Source organism: Falco biarmicus, chromosome 8 (assembly GCF_023638135.1).
Source record: "Falco biarmicus isolate bFalBia1 chromosome 8, bFalBia1.pri, whole genome shotgun sequence".
NCBI classification, from domain to species: Eukaryota; Metazoa; Chordata; class Aves; order Falconiformes; family Falconidae; genus Falco; species Falco biarmicus.
Window position 1 is genome coordinate 29,973,813 of NC_079295.1, and position 21,496 is coordinate 29,995,308.

The window sequence follows — 21,496 nt, forward strand, 5'->3', positions numbered from 1 at the left end:
CCAAGGCCTGTCTTCTGTCTGCAACGGTTTGTGCTGCTAATCTAGCAGGACCCAGGAGACCTGGCCATGTCCCACCCAGCAGCTCCCTCTACGGATCTTGGGTCTTTCAACTAATCTCATTTTTAGAGGGGAAATGCAGAATGACAAACCTTGGTGCCTCATATTGCTAATGGTAAAATAGATCCAGGATGAAGAACGTTTCAGAAAAGCCCAAGAGAAGACATCTCCACCTTCTTTCAGGCTCTCCCAAATGCACTCCAAAGGACACAGGTATGCCCAAGGTTTCAGTCAAAGACTTTGTGTCCCTGTCACTGCTTCGCTGCTCACAGAAATCCCTACCAGCCCAGTCATTTTTGAAGGAAGTTCAACCAACAGAAGTGCTCTGCTACTGAAAATTGCTTTAAAACCTTGGATTCTTTCTGAGTTAAAGTAAAGCAGCAGGGAGTCATCTTCAGGTGAAGGGTGTGGAGGAAAATGTTAACCAGCTAACTGCAAAATCATTCCCTTTAACTGAAGGCAGGGAGGGACGCTGCATTTTTTATAGCTTGGGACAGAAAAGCACACAGTATGTGACACTGATGCAGAGTAAATGTTTCATGAGCTGGCCTCCTAGCAGATTTCTTCCTGAGAGGAAGGAGCTGGCATGGTGGTGACAGCCCAAGTGCATGCAGCAGCAGGACATGAAGTCTTCAGTAGCTGAGGCGGCTCTCTCAGAACCTGAGGAATTTCCCCTTTGGACTTCCATGGCTTTTTGTTAAATAAGACTTTGGCCCCTTCCTAACAGAAGGTTGCAGTGCATCCAGCAGATGCTGCACTGACAGACGCTGGAGCTGGATGGACTGGTGAAGTGTTTGGTGGCAGCTCTGAAGGCTGCGAGCCTGCCTCTCCTGTACTTGTGAACCAATGAATAATTGAATCTCTGTCAGACTATACTCTTATTTTTAGTAGCACTGTTGCAAATGTCCCATGTGCTACAGAGATCTCCCTCTGAAAAAATGTTATTTGCAACCTAATTTTAACATCTTAGCAGAGTTGGCAAACACGATAATAACTTTGGAAAAACTCTTTCTGTGAAAGGAAAACCTTTGGTTTAGTCTGAGACTGTTGTTGTTCTGTCTCTTATGCTATTTCAGCTCCATGGCAGCAGGACAGGTTACAGAAAAGTTTTTGTCACAGCTTGCAGTGAAAATAGTGTAGTAAAGGAGGCAAGAGAGAGGGATAAGAAAATAGGGGATGTATATCTTTGTAAGATACTTTGGCCAGTTACTTAAATGTCAGACATCAGGGTATTTTTTCAGCCTCCTGGTATCTAATATGAATGTCAGATTACTTTTTTTTCCAGAGTAGTTAACGACATTACTTAACATTCTTCTACAGAATAGCTTTGCTCCAGTTACCAGTGAACAGTAAGGCATCTTTTCCAACCGCTGATGCAAGTCGCAGGGTCCTTTCCCCTGATAACATCATAGCAATCCTCACCACTCATAAATGAGATGTAAAAGTTAATGCTATGTCTTAAATGTCACACTGAATAAACTGAAGTATTAAGGTGCCCAGAACACTGAGCCAGATTAAAAAGTGAACATGGAGCAGGGAAGAACAAGGGTTACAGTGCTTACGCTGCCTGGCAAGGGGACCAGGTTTTGTCTTTTATTCTGTGCAGGATCTTGTTGTGCTTGTGTGGAGGTCAGCGATGATGATGAAGATGTTGCTGCGCATGTGAATGCTTGTGTGACCATGTTGCTATTTGGTTTGGCCCTGGGCAGCTCCAGTGACCCCTAAAATCCAGGTACTCCTTTCTGCCCCCCTGTTCTGTAGGGGAGCTGCCTTTCACCCAGAGCCACCTGCAAGCTGCCACGGGAAGGACGGTGCTGTTATAGGACTCTCCGCTTAGCGTCCTCATTTGCTTGTTCTTTGCATCAGCTAGCAAAAAGGACAGCTCTTGTTTCAGGAAGGAGAGAGGCTAAAAAGCAAGACTTAAGTATCTGCATTTTTCACATAAGGAATTACTCTGCAAAATTAAGGCCTCTCTAGGCTCTGACTGAGCACCTTGGGGTTGGCAGCATCTCTCCCGATGCCTGTTGGGTTTGAATAACTTCAGGATGCAACCCATGCTTTGTAGGCATTGTAATCCACGTTCAGGGGCTTGGCTTAGCTCCTCTGAAGCCTGTGGAGCACAGCAAACTCCAGCGTGTAGGGCCTGAAAGAGTTGAAAATCCCTGGGAATCCCTCCTGTTCCAAAGAGCACAGCTGTCCCCTTGTGGATAAGCAAGTGCAAATGCTTTCACACCGTATCTGCTAGTAAGTTACTGGGCAGACTGTATTAGTTTCATTTTGGGTCCTGATTCCGTAAAACATCACTGTGTGCTGAAGGCAATTCCTCCCTCATGTGTTTACTGACACCATCAATTGGGAAATCTCACGTAGATATCTTCATTTCAGACTGGAGGGGAGCTACTTGTCTGGGGTTTTTTGACTGGCCCTGTTAAGCTAGTAATAGTGTATCTACCTTTAAACTTCACTTAGCTCATTAATAAAATCTTACTCCCTAGATGTCTAAAGCTGGAAAGAGTAAGGTCTGTGCTCACTGGCTCATGTGTTACAATTGGCTGCGTGTCACAGGCTATTTAATAGCTTAGAGAATTGCAGAGGAATCTCTCCACTCTTCCTCTTTGCCCAATTCCTCAAATCTGAAATGGTTCTCTTTGTAATGGAAATTATTTCAATAAATGTAATGAGTGAATTTATTACTGATGTCATAACTTCATCTTTGCAGCATTTATATTATGCAAAGAAGGAGCACATAGAGCAGTATACCTGCTCCAGAAGTTTTCCCCAGCTTGGACAGAGAAGGGCTTGAACCACGTTGTGGATCAGCCCCAGGCTTTGGCATACTAATTGTGTGGAGAATCTTTCTTTTCTGTCCTTAGGACTGTGGAGTCCTGAAAGCTTTACTTCTGTTGCTGGTGGGAAGACAAAAATCTATTTCAAAACCAAAGTCTTTCATGAAGGACCAACACTGTATTTCAGATTATTCTAATTTTACGAAGGTTCCCTATTTTAAGGTCAAAAACTGTGGGGGTTTTTCAGATCTCACACAAAGGCATCTTGTCTCCACACAAAAGCACAAATGGGAGAAAATCCAACCCTTCCACCAGGGATTTGTTCCAATGATAAGCACTGACTTTCGTTTAGACTACTTTGCATTACTTCCGTGGAACTTTTCTAGCTTAAGTTTGCAGCAAGTCATTCAAGTCCTGCCATTCCCTGCTAGGGTAAACTCCAGAGGGATAAAATTTCCTGTTAATGGAGAATAGTTGAACACATCAATTCATGAGTCGGACTTTCACCCAGTAATTCCACCAATAATTTAGTAGCGTAATAAGAGGATTACCTCCTTCAGTTCCCATTCCTGTTCCCCAAACTCAATACTCATCAGTCCAAAGTCTTCTAATTATTTTCTAGGGTGTCCGACCTTTGTCCAATTGAGCATTAACTTGTACAATTGTATCTGACGTTTTAAGTCTATTTAAATCCAGCTTAATTTGATCTTTCTCCTTCACTATATAATTCTTGATTCCTTTCCTTTGTCCAGCCAAATCTCAGGACATGGGCCTCTAACCTGGTTCTTTTTCTTATGAATTGTTAGGATCCAGCTTGTGGCTATTGGGAGCCAATTGGCAGAGCTGCTTTTATGTGCAAGATCAGGACTAGAGCTGAAAAAACAGAAGCGTTTTTTTCTCCTGGGTGTAGTCTGAGAGCATCTGCAAAGCTTGGGCTGTCACTAGCATCTTGTGTGTGAAATACCCGCTATCTTTAACTAGGTGAATCTCTGACAGCAGAGGCTGTTATTCATGGTACCAGCAATAGGACTGCATCAACCAGCCAATTTTCTGTGTAGCTGTAAATCACGTTGTGTTTCTGCGTGGAAGAGAAAACCCACTGAGAGAACTGATTCTATTTGGGTGAGTTGTAGTGAAGGAATATTGCTATTTTAGAAATAACTATTATTGGTTTTGATTTGATGTGGAATACAATAAATCCTAAGCTGAATTACGGAGGGTTAGTAGAATCATTTTGAAAGCTCAGCATGGAAAAATTTTTAACAGCTCATGTGGTCACATCAGGGATCGCTTCAATTTTGCCCTCATGAAAAGTTGTTCATTCATTGCTGATTACAACAATCTTTTAATCAAGAAAACAGCGTGGATATTTTACTCCAGCTGGTAACAGGGGTTAGAGGAAATGGAGAGATTAATTTTACAAGCTGAATTTGAAAACCGAATTTCTTCAGAGTAATGATTCTTTCTAAATAGAAAGAACTGGCCTTAAAGCTTCTTTCAAAGGAATGATGGTATCAAATTCTTAAGTGGTGTGTTGCAAATGTGCTCTGATCCTAGAAGCAGGCCTGGGAAGGTCTGTGTCAGGCAGCCTACAGAGCTTTTCCCCATTGCTCTTCATGTGGCAGCAATGGGCAGGAGTTCTGGTTTGCCTTACCCGCAACAAATTATAAATCACTGTGAATGAGCCAGCACACAACAAAACAGCTGGAAGCAAGGATCTCCCCTTCTCTTCTCCTCACTGCTCAAATTAGCTCATGCAGGGCTGGCTTAGCCTTCAGTGTCCAATCCCAGTATCTCACCAAGTACCTTAAAGGCTGGTGTTATTTGACAACAAAAAGGTGGACAGAGATTGCAGCTGGGTTCCCGGACAGGTAGATGTAGTTAGGGGATAAGTATTTTCTGTGTTCTCCAAGTCCCATATCCGTTGTAGGTTACTCACCATCACAGATGTCTGGAAAGCACCTTTCATTATTTTCCCACTCTTAATGTTGAAGAGAAAGAAAAAGGCAGCGGAAGGATCTCTTTAAGAGTTGTTGTCTACTTCTGTGGGGCTTTTGCCCCTGAAAAAATGTTGGGGTAAGAATTGTCCAGTGAAAGGATGATAAATCTTGATGAAACCTGTTTTGGGGGTTCCCCCTGCAAAACAGACACACACACACACTTTTCCAACAGAAAATGGTACTTCTGGAGGAAAGAAACCCCACTTTTCTGACCACTGTTTGATCTGCTCCAGGACTATGACAAATCCTTCAGGTTCTGGTTATAGTCTGATGGGGTCTCCCATCATTGTTTTTAACTAGGGTCCATCCAGGTATCAATGGCACAAGCAATAGCATTTGCATCAAAGAGCTGCCTTGAAGAAGGACACATCTGGGCATCACCAGCGTCGAGTGTTCAGCTTCAGGTTGCCATGTGGCTCAGTTGCCTGCTCCTACTGTGCTGTTGACCAGTTTGGATCCCTGCTTTGCCAATGGGGATGCTGCTCTGAGAGCAGGGTGCTACTTAGACTTCTCAGGCGGCCCATCTGAGGAGACAAAATCAAGGAGAGTTTACCCCACAGACCTCACAAGTAGTTTCTGTGACCAAGTTTGGGAACCTGTGAAGGAGACACTCAAACTGTGAGAATATAGTCTTAATTCAGACTTCTGCAAATAGACAGATATGAAGCAAAGCCAAAAGCCCTGTCAAGCCACACAAATACCTGTTTTGCCATCAGGAGATATGACTACATAGTCCATGCTGAAATAGGACACTCCGCTTTTATAAGTGTTTTTGCAATCTGGTAAGCAGAGGAAAAACTGCATCAAAGATGTATTTCTTAACAGTGAAGTGACACTGGTAAGTTATGTACAACTTGGGAGCTTTTCTGTCAGTACAAAAAGGTATGGCCAAGATGCTTTAGTTTAGCTTTTCTAGGCACAGATGGAGTGACCAGATATCAAGGGTATAACTGATGAGAGCCTTCCCTCCTCCCTGCCCCAGCAAACTCTTGGTGGCTTTACTGGGAATCACGCTGCAGAACTCGGGCTGAGGCCAGATACCAACACAATAAAAATCAAATGAGAAATCCCTGGTTAGGTATGTCATTACTACCTGTTTTCCCAGTTTACTCTCCAGAGATACTCCGTTTAGGGAGTTTGTTTTTCTATTGCCTCTTCTGGAATACTAATAGGGACTGGGAGACTTGAACTATTCAAATTGATCTCTTGATATTTCTCATTCATTTCTATATTGAGATTATTCTACAATGAGAAAATGTTTGGATTTCTCATACAGAATCAAGCAGCTTTGATATGCCATACTTTAGCCTACCCAGTACCTTCTACATGGAGGGAGTATAAATTGACCTCTGTCATGGTGATATTTTCCTTATCTTTTTAGTGGCATGAAAACTAGCAGGTAAATCTTCTGTAGAAGCTCCCAGCACACAAATTAAACTGAAATATTTAATCCCCATGGAAACAGCTTATCACAGATGGAGGATTTTCCCCAAAATCAGATTGTGAGCTTCCAAGAACACATCCTGGAAATGGTGATTTCACATCAAAGCTGAAAAAGCGAGTGGGAGGAGGAAAGAGCAGATTTGGGGAAGGAGGGGGAACTCTACTGCTGGTGTTCACCCAGCCTGCACAGTCTCAGCCTCTGAGATCTAAGTCCCATGGATTTAGCATACATGTGTGCACTTCCACAGATTTTAAGCACTCTAGGCAGAAGTGCCATTGTTAGGTATTTAATCTGAAAGCTGAGAGGATAGTCTTTCTTCCTTTCAAATCTAAATCCCTTGTTAGCTTAATTTCTTAAGAGAGGAATACAATCAGATGTTTTTCCCCCCCCCCAACACAATTGAGTCAGGCTTTTTTTTTTTTCTTTCCCTCTTTACTCCTGAAGAAAAGTACAAGTGACAAAGGAATGCTTACTTTTATTTGTAGATTTTATGATCACTGAAGCGCACATGATGTGTCAGCTCCTTAAACCCCTTTATTCTGTGACTGTCTGTACTCTTCCAAGCATTTTATTTTGTCTGCTGTATCACTTTCTGCTTTCTTCAGAGGTTTGTCTTTTAATTGCAACATTTTAAAACTCGACGCCTGCACACCATCACATATCAAGACACATCTCTTAAGTCTTAGATTTCCCACTCCCGTTAGTGGACCTCTACTTCTAGGCAATGTTGCAATTTATTCAGTTGCTTATGCCATCCTCCAGTGGCAGAAGAAAGGAAAATCTCTCATGAATGGCCCAGACCGCTTTCCCCAATCCATGGGTAAACCAGGTCCCCCTGCTCCTGTGACCCAGAATTTATTTTCCTTCTGCAAGTGACTGAATTTTCCTCATAGTGTGTTATGGTATTTTCTTAACTGTCTCAAGTCATGAGCTTCTTGGTTCTGTGGTTTCTCTCCTTAAGAAATGCCACTCGGACTTTCAATCATCTGACTGCTCATGATCCTCCACAGCCGAGGGGGAATGGATAGGTCCCAGACAGCAGCTCACTTCAGAGCCTTTTCTAGCCTTGCTGATTTGGATGTTGGCTGGGGTCTCAGTAAAAACTGACATTACTTGACAGCTGGTTTTTAAATGAGCTGGCAGCTTCCACTTTCTAAAAGGCATGGCTGATATGGAATACTGGAAATTTTTGTGACACACTCTCAACAGTAAAGAGGCAAGTGTTTGAATTAGCATGCAATCTGAATTACTGGAGCATGCTGAAGCAACTCTTCAGATCAAATTAACTTCTTGTCAGTGAAAACAACTCCCATGGGCTCAACCCCTTTGGATTATTCCTTGGAACCTGAGCTGCTGAAGAATTCAAAAAATTACGTCCTCAGATATCAAGACCTGTGCAAGCAACATCCTTTATCCAAATGGATTTCAGATTGGCAATATGCTATGGGTGAGGTGGAGCCTCAACGCTGCAAGCAGCTTTGCACACGTCCGTGCAACTATATTCAAGCAGAGGTTCTTAGAGCATCAGGAGACTTCCACTGAAGGCCTGCAACCCTCAGCTTTACCTCTTCCAAAGAGGTACTTGTAAAAACGTACAGCCTTCCATAAACACCACCCAGTCCTGGTGAGCGAGGGGATGGGGGAGAAGGGCTGAGTCCTTCCTCACTCAGGCAGCATATCATTGATCATCTTCTGAAAAGAAATAGTTCACTATTAATAGAACTTGGCAGCAGTCAGAAGTATGAAGAGTAGCGCAATCCAAGCAGCATCCCCATAAGGCCTCCACGTGCTGCATGGATGCTGGGCAAGAGTCATTACTCTTCAGGCTGAAATCATTAGTCTGTCTTTGAAACTGTTCCAAGCTCAGCTCCCCTTCAGGAAGCACTGAAAAAGGAACAAATTTGTACCAACCATGATAGCAACTTTAGTGACCTTCCATTTCAAGACAGTCCTTTTTCGAGTAAGGAGTGTAAGTTTGTTTGTGACCTGATTTAACGCCTGGCAGATTCACTGAGCTGCGAGTAGGTTGTCTCCTTCTAAGATTTGCTGTGCTTGAAGGTTTGCCATCAACTACCTATAAAACAGTGGGGCAAAGAGCCTTTGTTTTCCCATTTCCAATATGTGAAATGAGACAACAGTTCTGAGGCTTGATTTACTGATGATTGTAAAGCTCATAGTAGTTTCTGTTTGGGGATTTCAAAGGGCTGCACTTCTGCCTAGTGTAAGTACCCTGACTTCAGCAAAGCTATGAACAGATGAATATCTCCATCTTGTGCTAATAACTCCTAACTAATCTTATTAAATCCTTTCCAGACCCAGACCAATATCTGAAATGCACTCTATCCTGTAATTAATCTGATGAGCCGTGTTATCCATGTTTACAAGTCCCTTCAAATTTTCTTTAGAGATTTTTATTTTAAAATTAAACTGGTTTAGCAGAAGCAGGGTCATGATCTCTGTTTCTCGGTAGCTTTTTCATACCCTTATTAAATATCCTGTACTGAGTGCACTCAGTAATTCAATGATGCTACCCTGGTGAATATAGAGTTGGATAGCAGGGTCTTAAAGACCCTGCACAGGGGCAGGTCTGGCAGTTTGATGTCTTGTGTGTGAAAGGCATTGGTCAGGCCAGTCTGACAGATGCATGGATTTGTCCCTCAGAGACATAAACGTGTGATGAAATGTGTAGACCTACGTGAGTTAAAGCAGCATCAAATCAGCACTCCTGGCTCCTACCTCATGCAGTCATGTGTCCTCACCAACACTTGGTCTACTTCAGCTCCGGGTGGTAGGGTCCACCTCCTGGTGAGGAGTTTCCTGACACCTGGCTCTTTTGCAGCGAAGGGCTATTCAACAATTAGTGATGAGCTACAGTACTACTAATTGGCGAGGGCATGAAAACACCAGCCTTTAGCTTTATATGCCCTTCAGAAAAATGGGTATGTGATCTTAGTTCGTTAATAATATAGATTACTTAATAGTATAGATGACAGCAAGACGTAGAAGTAAGATGTAGGAACAGAAGGAATTAATGGAATAATACGGTGTCTCAATTTTGTGGCCATTGACCAACAGTCACATAGCTCATGTGTGACAATGCAGCAGGCAGTAATTAAAGTGCCACAGTTGTGTCTGGGCTCAAAACCACGGCTGCCTGGTCTAGTGTTGACAGTAACTTCCACTTTGAGCTGGACTACAGACCTTCACAGGTTCCTTTGAACTTACCTTTCCAGGAGTCTGTGACCCTGCCCAGGAGTCCTATCATGTTGCACAATGCACAGATGTTCACAGTCTATTGTCATAGAAAGGGGTCTAAGGGCAGGGACAAGATATTGGATATATGCACAGGGAATCATGAAATAGCTGGAAACAATATATTTTTCTTCATCAGTCTTTAGTGTCCTTCTTTGGAAGGAACTCGGCTAACTGAAGGCATAAAGGAGGAGGTGCTGGAGAGGTTTCTGGCAACAGGGACAGCAGGAAGGCTGGGCCAAAACACTGAGATACTGGGTGAAGATTATAACAACCTGTATCAACCAGAGAGATTGTCTAGTATCTAGAGTTTTCCATGGAAATCTGAAGTTTTTCCCATTTTAAGAGTGGAAATCACAAACACCTGTTGTCTTAGATTTAAGGTTTCTCCATGAGATACAAAGAATGCTGCACAGCTGAAAAAGCAGTACTTGCAATCAGTAAGAAAGTTCCGTTCATGTCTTGGCCAGCACAGGAGCTGCTAAAGGTGCTCAAAGGTCCTGTGAGGAAGTTCATCCCCACCCCTTTTATTATTTGAAGCTTAGACAGTCATAGACTCATAGAACTGTTTAGGTCAGAAAAGACCTTTAAGATCATAGAGTCCAACCGTTAACCTAGCACTGCCAAGTCCACCACTAAACCATGTCCCTAAGTGCCACATTTGCATGTCTTTTAAATACCTCCAGGTATGGTGACTCAACCACCTCTCTGGGCAGCCCGTTTTAATGCTTGACAATCCCTTCAGTGAAGAAATTTCTCCTAATCTCCAAACTAAACCTCCCCCGGCACAACTTGAGGCCATTGCCTCTCATCCCATTGCTTGTTACTTAGGAGAAGTGAGGAGAGAAATAGACCCTTGTGTCCTTTCTGTAGAGACTAGAAGTGTGTGCTTATCAGCACTTCATCTAACAAGCTCACTTTCGCACCAGCCTTAGGCTGCTCTTGTGCCCAGCCTCGCAGCCGGTACATGTGCTAGTCTGGATGCAGAGACTGTTTAAGAACAACCTCCTTATCTCTGAGGGTGCTTGCATGCCTCGCTGTTCCCCTTGCATAAAGAAGAAGGCCTGACCATCCAGCTTGTGAAAATAACCCCACAGCTAGGGCACTTTTCTATTATAATGTTAGCTTGTAAGAACCAGCCTTGACCTGGAGAGCTAACCTGACCAGCCAGAGCAGTGGTGGCCTGCCGGGGAAATGGCAAGCTCTGCTCTGCAAAGAGCTGCTCAGCTGGGCTGCTGCATGGCATGTGAGGGTGAGAGACCCTTCTCGGTTGGGATCTGGGGCTCAGCCTCACCAGGAATGTGGGCTTCACTACCAGGGTCACGCAAGCACCCCCATTCCTGCAACTAAATTCTAGAAGAGTGCTCTGCATAGTTTGAATTTCCCAGTGTGGGGTGGGAGAAAGGGAGCAGCTCCAGGTCTCCTCTTGCCCTTCCTCCTCATGGGAATTAAACATAAGAGCTAAGTGCTTGCTTTTCTGAAGCTATTATTGGCAACAAATGCAAAATGTCCCTTTTCATGACAAGTAAATGACCTGCTAAGTACAAGCTATAAAAATTCAGGTCATGTTTTCTGTTTCATTAATATGCTGCCTGACAAAGCCTTTGCCTGCTGGGGCTCTCTGCTGGGGAATGGAAGTTAGAAAACCCTTAAGGATTTCTCACTGTCATTATGAGATAGAAAGGCAAACAGGCTTCTAAGGGAAAGAAGGCTCCCAAAAGACAGGCTGCCTTTGTGTCCTGATCTCATGAGCAACCACAGGAGGAGGGAAGCAATGCCATTTACACACACAGTCCCAGTAGCGTGGGGTTCGAATGCTTTTATGTTTCACTAATAGCTGGGCTTGACTGTCCCAGAAGTCAATAGAAAGGTTTTCCTTGATTGCAATAGGCAGTGGACCAAAAATGTTATTCAGCCACAGAAATGTTTGTAAAGTTGGTAAGGAGGGGAAGAAGAGCAATATGATTTGGAAAGGGAATCCAAGGGATTTCTACAAGGGATTTCCAAGACTTTTTCTACAAAAATCACAACTGTTTCAGTTGGAAAAGACCTTTAAGATCATAGAGTCCAATCATTAACCCAGCACTGCCAAGTCCACCACTAAGCCGTGTCCCTGAGTGCCACAGCTACACATCTTTTAGATACCTCCAGGGATGGTGACTCAACCACTTCCCTGGGCAGCCTGTTCCAGTGCTTGACAACCCTTTCGGTGTGGACATTTTTCCTAATATCCAATCGAAACCTACCCTGGTGCAACTTGAGGCCATTTCCTCTTGCCCTATCACCTGTTATTTGGGAGAAGAGGCAGACACCCACCTCACTACAACCTCCTTTCAGGTAGTTGTAGAGGGTGGTAAGGTCTTCTCTGAGCCTCCTCTTCTCCAGGCTGAACAACTCCAGTTCCCTCAGCTGCTCCTTATAAGACTTGTTCTCTAGACCCTTCACCAGCTTTGTTGGGTACTGTAGTCTTTGAGCCAGTAGCATCAATAATTTACCAGAGATGTTTGTTCTTTCCACATAAAACTGTCTTTTAGATATCAGAGAAGTGTCTCCCTGCACGGGACATCCAAGGTGAGTTCAGAGGGTGCATCGCTTCTAGGTGTAACTACAGGGCTTTCCCATAAAGGATCTAGGGAGGATGGACCTTCATTCATATGTTTGGCTAAGGCTGAATTGATCTAAAGCTGGATTCTGGATTGAAGGTGTTCTCCCTGTGTAGCGAGTTTGGGCTTGAAGGAATTTGAAGAGCATTAGCTTTTGCTCTTGGCAATGTTGAGTAAGACACATCCTGCCTTCTTGACTGCATTCTCTGGGCTGACAGGGTGGTAACTGATGGGGCAGTGAGGTTGCGCTGCCCCTCCTAGGGCTGAGGTTTGCCTTTCCACTCCAGGTCAGCTCCCACTCCTCTAGCCTGTCCTGCTTCCTCAGCTACAAGCTGATAGAGTGAGTCTGGAGAGCATGGAGGCTGAGATGAAGTAGAAAGATCTGAAATGTAACCTGACAGGTCAGTGCCGTTCAGAGGGTTATAAATATTTCCTCAAGCCAACAGGTACTTCCAGGTTTAGCATCCATGCATCCTGCTGAACTCTTCTTGCTAGAGGTGGGTTTTAGGGACCAGTCTGCTTTATGCCCTCCTCTGTGATGTTCATGACCATGTACCTTGTTCTCTGAAGTGCTCTTGCCCAGAATGCCAATGTTGGAGCAGCATTGTCAGCCTTGTTCCAGGGATACTCAGCCTGCACTGAACACATTGATTCACAGATTATTTCTAAAGCCAGAAGGAACTGCTATGTTGATCTGCTCTGACCTCGAGCATTCAGTGGGCACAGCAGTATTTATAGCTCTGTTCACAGCCAGTAAGGCCAAGTAAAGAACACGGTCCCTGCCCCAGTATAGATTTGACAGTCACCACAATCTCAACTGCTTTATTAAGCTATTGTCCTCAGTAAATGGCAGAGCAGACTAACCCTGCTGATTCCAGAGCACGTGGGCAGACAGTGGCCCACGCAAGGGACTTGTTGCACATACATCCGTGGCCTCTCTGTAGCAGAAGCAGAAACAAGCTCCAGGTGCAAGGACAGAGATCTGGGAAATCCTGGGTCTATGCTTTAGTGTTTCTCAGTCTCCAAGCTAAGCCTGTCTTGTATCTTCTCTTGGGGGACCATCTTTCCCATGTTCTGACCATACTGAAGCAGCCTAAGAGATGCATAAGGTTAAGATGGCTGAAACAAGCCCCGGGAATAACAAATAACTTGTAGGAAGGTGCTGGAGAAGGACAGAGCCACCACCAACTTGCAGACTGACACAGAGTGCTCCAGAGCCCCATGGTACTACATCTCAAATGTGGTGATGAATTGACCTGCTCAGAGCTCAAGCACACCAAGAAGATAAGCTCTCTTGTATGTGTGGAACTGAGATCATTAAAAGTGAAACAATGCTAAAAGCTACCTCACTTCCCACTTGCCATGTTCTGTCTCCATGTCTCACAGCACCCAGCCAGTCCAGGCCATTTGTCATTCTCCTGTGCTTAATTCTGTTGCCTTAGCTCTTGACGTGTGGTGAGTGTCCATCCAGAAACCTGAGCATTAACTAAATATTTTCACTAGATAGGTAAGCTAGTTTTTCTTCCTGTTCAATATCAAATTTCTGCAGGTTAGTGTCCTACAAGTGCTTTTGGACTGCCAGTGCAACGTAAGAAGCCCTTGTCATTCTCTTTCCGGTAAAATGGCATTTACAGTGTTCCTTAGAATAAAATTTTCATAGCTAAATGTTGTTAGTGTCCCGATTGACATGCATCCCATCAGGTTCAAATTCCCCTGAGAATCTGCCTTTTCACCAGACTCTATTTGTGAGTGAACATAGAACTTGCTGTAATGCTGTACATCCCTCAGATGAAATCCCTAAGAGGGAAAGTAATTGCCTTTTTGCATGCAGAAGTGGTAAAATCAGGTGGAGCTAATGCTTTGATAGTTAAGAGAATCAGTTATTAATACTTCTGCATGGAGGCAGCACAGCCACTGAGGCTCTTGCAACTGTGAATCTGACAATCTTGCTCTTGGGCGAAGCATATGCAGTCATCTCTAATCTGTTCCATCTCTCCACAAGCAGCTCACCCAGCAATGTGAACAAATTGCCTGGAAATGTCGTCATTGGGCTTCATCTGGCACTATCTCCCCTTCTGGGTCACTGATTTCCTCATCTCCTCTGCCTTAAAACTCACATCATACATTAATTTGCGGCTCTCCAGTACTGAAGCAGCTGCACTGTGCCTTCCCTGCTCAACACCAGCAGCTTTCATCCTCTGAAGTGCCCTTTAGTGCTGCTCATACGAAGACCTCCTGAATATGTCTCAAGTGGCCTCCCTGCCTGCTACATAACAGCATGTGCTCTGCTAGCTTTTGTTGCATCACAAGAGAGCTTAGAGCTGTTCTGCTTTCGGAAATTGGGTAAGATTCGGTCTCCTTCCTACAATGACTCAGTGTGCCAAAGAAATTACTCCTGCCTTGTAGGAGCAGCTACTGCAGAGCCCTCAGAGCTGTGCCAGCCTCTACTAGCCACCAGCTGCCCTCTGGAGAGCCCCCTTGGCCAGCAAGGAGCTGGGGCTGCTCCACGCTTGTGTCTTATGATTGCTAAATATAGAGTCCATTGATAAATACCAGAAATGCATAAAGGACACAAGAATCAACAGTTGTTGCAGAGTCGTCTTAGCTAATACAGCCTTTTCCTCTGTTCTTTTGCCCATGTCCCTGTGGTATTTCAACACCACCCTTTGCATTTTGAGTAGATATCTCTGCAAACCAAGTTCATACTCAGTTCTTATTGCAAGGGTGTCCAAGATCAGGCCGTCAACATGTAAATCAGCGCAGAGAGATGATTCTGTAAGAGATAAAGTCTTGTCTGGCTACTCACTGATGCTCTGGTCATTCTCTGCTTGCACTAGCCAGAGTTTATTCCTAGTCCTGGTCTGCTGCCACCGTTTAATAGCCAGGTACCACTCAGATGCTGTATCAGACCTGTTTGCTGAGCTCGAGCCAGTTCAGGCAGCCAAGCTGCCAACTTTTGCCTACTGCGGGTTTGCACAGCTATTCCCAAGGATCTAATCTAGCTAGCAGAAATGTACTTTCCTTGTGTTTTATTAGGAGTAATGAAGTCCCACCTTTCCTCAACACTTGTAAACTGAGCGCATCTGACATGGAAATAAGTGCAAGATGGTGAGGTCTCAAATGTGAAGCCCTTACTCCTAAATTAATGGTGATCTTAAAGGAAATAATTCCATTCAAAGGAAGCATCAGAGAAAATGAGTCTATTTCCTCAGGGAAGTGTGTTCTTCTATAAAGCTCTGCTGATCCTTGTCTTTCTAGAAACCAAACCGTCAGTCTCTTTGTTTTGGAGCCAAATTCCTCATCCTATGCCTGGAATATGTCCGGAAAAATATTTCTAGAGAATCCCCTGTTATAAATAACCTGGAGGGGGGAAGTATTCTATGTAACCTTCCTAAAACAAAGAACAGCAGGCTGCAAAAGGGTATGTAGAAAGGGCTGATCTCTTGTACTAAGGGAGGAAAAAAAATCTTGATCTTGAGGCAGATGTTTGCAGTGTGTGCTCAGGGTGAGTCACATGAAAGGCAAATTGAGATAAGAGCAAAGGCTCCTGAAAGAAAACTGCTGATTTTAATCTCTGTATCCCTGCCTACAGGGTCTTTTGCTGTAGAAATAAAAGCACTATGCTTGTCTGTAACATCTCCTTGTTAAAAGGTGCAGCACCACCAGCTCCCTTGAGCTTTTTGTCTACTGTTTTGCTGTACGTTTTCTTTGTATAAAGCCTCTTGGGAGTTTTTTCTGTTGTGACCAGTTTATACATGGTGCTGTGTGGTCAGCCTGTCCCAGCCCTCTTGCAGCTGTTACAGCCACACCATATCCCATCTTTAGCCACGCTTGGCTCTTCAGTCACATGTGAACTTTTATCGGGTTTATGTAGTTGCATATGAATATCACTAGATGTCCTCTACTGCTAAGTAGCTTTATTGTAGTCTGTGCCAAGCGCCACACAGAAATTCACTGAAATGAATCTCAGCTGTTTAGGCTGTCTTTTTATATAGCTTCATTGTTCCTGGTCCATAGATGTGCTGCAATATTCTTCATCCGTAGCCTGAAGGAGTGATCTGCTGCCTCTGACAGACTGGACTTACAGTGACAGCAAAGCTATTGCGTTGGTTTCATGCTGATTTGGAGACACCTGGCACATCATAGGAGCACCTCAACTTCTTCCTTTGCAGCTCATTTGAGACTGAGCCATTAGGCAGGGCTCAGGCTTTGGTCTCCCTGTGCTCTTCTCCAAATTCCAACACCAAAGGTTAAGCCTGTGAGGGTCCACACTAGCGAATTCTGATCCAGTGCAGGATGGTGTGTGCATCTCTGCAGGGTGCAGTCAGGTACAGGTCCCTGCTCCAGCACAACCCAGCTGCCCTCCAGACAGCGACACCAGCAGTGCCTTGGGTCAGCTCACGGGAGGGCCACCGTGTGCGCTCAGACCCCATGTCCATCCTCTGCCTTCTCTGCAGTGACTTCTTACTCCCAGCTACATGGCACTGGCAGGAACTTCTACAGACAAAAATCTTACCCATTGCACTGTTTCTGCAGAAAAAAACATTGCTTTTCTATGTGCAAACAGTCCCTGCCTTGCTGCCATGCCGTACAAGCCCCTGTGCTTGTAGCCACCCACTGCAGACCTCAGCTCACGTGCAGCATGCCGGGGTGAGCAAGGGAAGCATCCCCAGCCAGCCTGAAAGGCAGCTGCCAGCAAAACAAGCCAAGAGGCTCGTGCTGCATTAACCCACTCAGCTTTAATACGGGATAATAAACTGCCACATTCATCTAGCCCTAATAGTGAAATATTATGCTATATAAATAATGTGTCCTCTTATTTAGAGACAGTTTGCCTGAAGTATAGTCTGACCTGAGCAGTTCAGAGACTGTACGGTCACTTTAATCTACTAAGTGAAGCAGAAAGAGACTGGAAATGTCATGTGCTTAAAGCTGTAGGGGGGAAAATGCTGGCTGAAATTTCAAGGCACTTTTTTCTTTTAGCTTTGTATTAAGTTCCACAGTTCGAAGCTTGCCCATCCTGCACTCGCATCCCCCTGGGGAGGACTGGTAAAGGGGGGGTTCTTCATGCTACCACCTCTGCTGTCAAGTTGAAGTTTTGTTTGAGGGCGCCTTGGGGTGACTCAGCAGGATACAGAAATGCACTTAAATAGGAATTGTACCGTATAAGCGCTCAACCACAGCAGAAATTCCCCTTTAGCAATGTTGTTAACTAATACATGCTACAAGAAATTTAATGCTGCTCCAGATACTGGCTGGAATTGAAAGAGGAGGTTTTGGCTTTCCTCCTTATATAATTTTAGTATTCCTTATGGGCAGGAAGGCTACGGAGAACGGAGGAATACTCCAGACATCCAACATGTAGGAGCCAGGCCACAGGCTTTTCCTCTCAAATGCTAACTGAGTTCAGTATAAAATGCATCGGAGATTTTCAGGCTTGAGTGTCTGAATATTGGGCTTGGTTTGGAAAAACAACCCACACTTCTCCACAGAAGCAGAAATGTGCCTCTCTGAGGAGTGGTCTGTTTAAGATGCCCAAGTACAAAGCTGGATGTTCAGACTTCAAGATCTAAACCTGAAATGTTTGGTCTACTGGTCCCAGGACAATGTTTCCCCACCTTTGAGACTATATAAACACGCTGCTGTGTTTGGGATTTACTAATGGGTACCGCTTCCCAGCAGCTTTGCCAGCACTGCCCTCACCCGTGGCAAGATGTGCTGATAGCAAAAAGCCAGATTCCTTGTAGGCAGCCACCTCCGCTGCTGAACTGCACAAAGCTGCTGGCAAAGTCTGCCCTTGGGAAACTGAGGAGACCATTTCGCCCTGGAATTTGCAGCCCACAGAGGAGCCAAGTTTTGTACCAAATTCACGGGCAAGCCTGTGACTCCTTGTTGACAAATGCGTGTCTTACAAACTCAGCTGTTGATTCATGTGGACAGAATGCCTCCGTTTCATGGTTAGGTCAGGAAAGCCTGTGGGGGCTCTCCTGGACAAGTCTCCAGTCTCCAGGCAGGCTGAGATGAGCAAAGAATGTGTGGAGTGAGCCAGCCCCGCCAGGCATGCTGTGGCCACTTGCAGTGGGTCTGCTCCCTCTCACCTCCTCCACGCTGCTGGACCAATGTGGATTTTGAGGCAAAAGACTCCCGTATCTTGTTCGTAAAATGGCAGCGTGCACCTCTCCGCCTCTTACCTATGTGGGAAAGGCAGCAGAGAGGCGCTCTCTCATCTTGTGCAGGCCACAGCATGGTACCTGGCTGCCTTGGGTAGACGTTTTCGGGGAGTACTGGGCTGTGCTGCAGTGCTGATTTGGCACAGAGGGGGATCTGGGGCTGTTCACATCTCCATAAGAGCCAGTTTGAGGCATATAGGTGTGCTTTGCAAACCAGCAGGGAGGTGGGCCCTGACCCAGCCAGGTAAATGAGCAGGTGCCTGAATGCAGCCCCCTGAGATGCTCATGGTGCTTGGCACATGCCTGAGCACCCTGCAGGGTTGTGCCCAAGCTGCTCCTGTGGTAGGACACAGGGCACTGCCAGACCAAGTGGTCCTTGCTGGCATGGATTATTGCCTGCCCCCCCTGCGTGGGCAGCGTGCGTAAGGGAACGAGGGCAGGCACAGCAGCAGGATTCTGCACCCCTCAGCTGCAAGGGGAAGGTGTGAGGGTGGCAAAGGGGTGAGATGCAAAGTGCTGCTTTGGTTCCATCTCCCAGCGCCAAGGGTACAAAGGCGAGGCAGGAGGAGTGACCACTGCCCGTGTGTTCCCTTAAGTCTCAGCTCGGGTGAGCCCTGTTGTCTTAAGCACAAACTCTGCTATTGCGATAAAAGTTCATAGGGCTTCCTCGTATTTCCTATGAGCGTACACGCGTGCGGTAGCTGGTTCTTGATGGCAGTGTGTGCCGTGTTCACGTGGCACGAACGGCGGCCGCCTAACCCCGTGCCCTCCAGCCGCTGCCGGCCCAGCCGGCAGGGACGCGGGCGTTGACCCTCCTCCTCCTCCTCGGTCCCGGCGGCCGCACGGACCCCTGGGCCCGCAGGGTCGCTCCGCTCGCTCTCGGCCCCAGCCCCCGGGCCGCGGGGTACCGGCCGGGGAGCGGCGAGGCACCGCCCGCCCGAGAGGCTTTAAGGTGCCGCCGCCCGTGCCTGCCGCGGTCCACCTTAACGCGGCGGCGGCGGACGGGCCCATTGCCGCGCCGGGGGTCGGCGGCCCCGGGCCCCCCGGGAGCCGCGCTGCCTCCCCGCGCCCGCCGGGGAGCGGCACCACAGCGAGTCAAAAGTGAGAAAAGCGTCGCCGTCACCGAGCCGCAGGTGATGGCGGGTCCCCGCCGCCGCCGTGAAAACCCCTCCGGCGGCGCCCGGCCCGGCCCCCGGCGGCGGGGCCGGGCTATTTATAGCAGCCGCCGCGGCGATATAAGGGCTGGCCGGGTGCTGGCTCCCCTGCCGCGGCCGCCGGGGCGGGAGCGGGCGGGGGCCGGCGGCGCTGCCCGGCCGCGGGCGCCTCTCGGCGGGCATGGGCGGGCGCTGAGGGCGCGGCCCCGGGTGAGCGGGGCTTGGGGACGGGGCTGGGAGGACGCGGGCCTGGGTGGCGCTTTCAGCAGGGGCGGGGGGAGCCCCCCCCCAATAAACTGCGCTTTTTGCCGCCGCTCCCCCGCCAGGCGAGGGGCGCGGGGTCGCGCGGCCGGCAGCTGGGCGCTGCACGCGCGGAGAGCCCGCGGGCGCGGCGGGGGCACGGTGACATCCCCGGTAACGGCGGGGCCCCCCCGCCTCTCTTCCCCCGGTAACGCCCGCTGAAATGCGGCGCCCCGCTCTGGCATGACCCCCCCCGGCGGGAGGAGCGCGCCCCGGGCACCGCCGCCTTCCCGGGCCGGAGCTCGCTGTCGGGAAGAAAGGGCTGTCGCCGACTGTCGCCGCGGAGCCGCCGCTCTCAGCCACGCCGGACGCCGGCTCGGGACGGTACGGTGGCTTTGTCTCGCGGGGGGCTCTCGGGATCCCGGGGGGTCCCTCCCTCCTTCCCTGCGGAAAGCTTGGAAAACGGAACATGTGTGGCACGGCGGAGCGCTGTGGGATGCGTGCCCGCTGGGTGCGCGCTGGCCAGGGGCGCGCTCCGGGGCGCGCCGGGTGGCGAGAGGTCTGGGGGAGTTGGGGTTTGCTGGCGTTTTGTTCTGCCTGGGGTACCCACCCCACTCCCCCACCCCCCGATTCAGAGCCGCTCTAATCTTTTATTTTCCTACCTTTTGCATGTTTTCTGTGTTGCAAGATTTCCTATCTTGTATTAAAACTGTTCTTCGACCACTAAGTACTTTGTGAAAGCTTCCAGATTCGTGTGTTTGAGTTATTTGCTAGACTTTTAGAAGAAAGATGTAGATGCTATCTTGAATTACAAAGAGGCAAGGAGAGGAGGAGGTACTTTCTTTTCCCCCCCTTGTACTTTTTTTCAGCTTTGAGAACTGAACCGCAGCTGAAAGACAAGGACATTTCAGCTTTGTGCTTGGGATTGCTGGGGATTAGAAAGAAAACTTGTAACGTTGGTTTGTTTTTTTTAAAAAAAAAAACAAAAACGGCTCAAGAGCCCTAGAAGCAGTGTTTAGAAAACCCTGCTTCCCAGAGAAACAGAGCCACGCTGGCTGCGAGTTGAGGAGCAAGTTAAGAGTTGGACCTGGGGTGGACCAGTCTCAGCATCCTGTGCTTGACTGCTCCAGCAAACCTCCCTGTCGAGCTGCTCACTTCGTACAACAAATCGGGACTTTACGCTGTGGCAGTTCGGGGTAGGGGTTGGGGTTTTGTCAGGAGAGCAAAGCGTACGGTGGAGTCCTGCCCCCCTCTCCTCCAGCATAGGCAGCTGCAGCCCTTCTGCACCCATCAGCTGGGACTTTTCTGCATTAGTTGCCTAACGTTCTGAAAGTGTGAAAATCTAAACCGCCAACTCCTTAGGTATCTTAAGTCATCTCAGTTTGGATTTTGGTGGCAGGCTTCAAGGGATGCTGTTGACTGGAAACATTCTATTTATGTCTTACCTGGATATTTTTGTTTATCCAGTACTTGATACTAAGAACAAGCACACCAACCTTATAGTCGTACCTGGATACAGATATGCTTCTGGATTTTCGCTATGAAATTACCCAGTTAGCTCAGGCCCCCTCTGCATGAGAGAGATGCATTTCAAAGGCCTAAAACTGCATGGGTCAGGTGTCACTAATTTTCTTTAGGAAAGGTGCTTGTCTGTTGCTCTGAATCTGTTAGGGGCATTGTAAAAACGGGGTCTATTAATCAGGAGGAGATACGAGAGAGAACAAGGGTGTGGCAAGGAAATTATGAAGTAATAGGTTTTTAAAACCTGCCTCTCGATAGCATAGCTTTGG

At 47.1% G+C, this 21,496-nt stretch overlaps 1 protein-coding gene across 7 annotated transcripts in view; it reads left to right on the plus strand.

The window, feature by feature from the left end:
- Positions 1-19,533: 19,533 nt before the first annotated feature.
- The window catches only part of MRAS (muscle RAS oncogene homolog), a 41,401-nt gene continuing 39,438 nt past the window's right edge, over positions 19,534-21,496 (plus strand). For 5 of the 7 annotated variants that reach the window (XM_056348843.1, XM_056348845.1, XM_056348849.1 and 2 more), the window contains exon 1: positions 19,699-20,090. The gene's annotated coding sequence lies outside the window, so the exon portion shown is untranslated. Of the gene's footprint in view, positions 19,677-19,698; positions 20,091-21,496 lie in introns of those variants that run through there. The other 2 variants (XM_056348846.1, XM_056348847.1) reach the window with 2 other exon arrangements.